The sequence below is a fragment of the Otolemur garnettii genome, unplaced genomic scaffold (assembly GCF_000181295.1).
Source record: "Otolemur garnettii isolate 467f Iridium unplaced genomic scaffold, OtoGar3 scaffold00128, whole genome shotgun sequence".
Classification (NCBI taxonomy): Eukaryota; Metazoa; Chordata; class Mammalia; order Primates; family Galagidae; genus Otolemur; species Otolemur garnettii.
In genome coordinates, this window is record NW_003852523.1 from 4,363,071 (window position 1) to 4,364,626 (window position 1,556).

Sequence of the window (1,556 nt, forward strand, 5' to 3'; positions counted from 1 at the left end):
GTTACTGCACCATGTGAGTGTCAGCTGATGGTGTAGTGTGTCAGTCTGCCCGTTACTGCAGCCTGAGAGTGTCAGCTGTTGGTCTAATGTATGAGTGGTGCCTGTGACTACAGTACATTAGTTGTCTAGTTTAGTCGTGCATGAATGGCCATGGCTAGGCTGAGCTGTGCAGCCACAGACCCATATGGACCCTAAGGTCCTGGAAGCTATGACCTGTACTCATGTCTATGTTCATCTGCGGTGGCGATGGGGCCGGTGGTGCCAGGAGCACCCACACAACCCTTCTAGGGTGGGTCCCGTGATCCACTGCCTCATCTTGTCCAGGAGAGTTGACCACAGTCACCCACTGTGCTGAGACCTGGGGTGTCCACAAGGCACACAGCATCCCTGAATACAGGACCTGCACACACTGGGCAGACTACCAGCACTAATGGAAATGTACCTCCTATACTCCCACTCGAACCCCGAGACCTGGAAGTGGCCTAGCTAAGTCACAGGAGAAAGTGGGAGGCGGGGGCTTCTGTAATGTTGTTGGGGTGACCCTGCTGGTAAGGGGTCCCTCAGGTCTCTTGCACCCCTGAGCCCTGCTGGATCAGTTACTTCATATCCATTACCCTCAGTCTTGGCCAGCTCCAGAGACTATGAGCCGGACGTTGCAGCTACTCGGATGGAGGGGAAAGTTGTTTAGATAAAACTCAAACAAGCACTGTCATACATCAGAGGCAGCTGTAAAACAAACTTAGGCTTGTGATAATATTTTGGTTTTGTTTCCACTATGCACACCTAGAAAAATGTGAGCGTCATCTCTGCCCAGTTGTCAGCTCCATCCCAGAAGCTGCCGAGAGCGTCCCTGCTGTCACTCAGGAGGCTCTCGGGACGTGCAGGCCCCATGCCTGGGCCAGGAGAGGGATAAAGTAAACCAGACCTTAAGCATGGCTGTTACCTTCCACTTACATGGCACAGTGGCCACTAACAGGGGCAACTGGCACAGCCACATTGACGCCAGGCCCCGGGCTGTGCTTTTAAAACTTGATCTCACAATGTTTCTCCCCAGCCCCACACGTTCGGTGCCATTAGCCTGCTTGACAGGTGAGGAAACTGAAGCACAGAGAGCTTCACCCCCGTGTACCAAAGCCTGGATCCATGGAATCACCCAGATTGTGTGGCTGGTAAGAGCTGGCCCCATGGCCTGGCCGTGGATTCCAGCACAGGGCTGGAAGGTGACAAGGCTCATGCTCCCTGACCCCCTAAACATTCTCACCTCCTGTCTCCTTCCTAGGTGTTCGGACAGAGCAAGACCAGGGCCTCTAGACCACAGATGCCAGAGCCAGCCCAGAGCTGATCTGCTTGCTCACAACATAGTCGGGAGCACAGAGCTGGGCTCCACAGACGCCCTCCCCAGGGTAGGCCTCACCCTGGGGACACAGGCCTCAGGCCCCACGCTGAAGCCAGCCTTGCTCCTGCTAGAGCCCACCATCCCCAGGTTCAGAGCCCCTCCCCACAATGTTTTTATGGCCAAGTCTGGCCCCCAGGAGCCCCACCTCATCTCTCCTGCC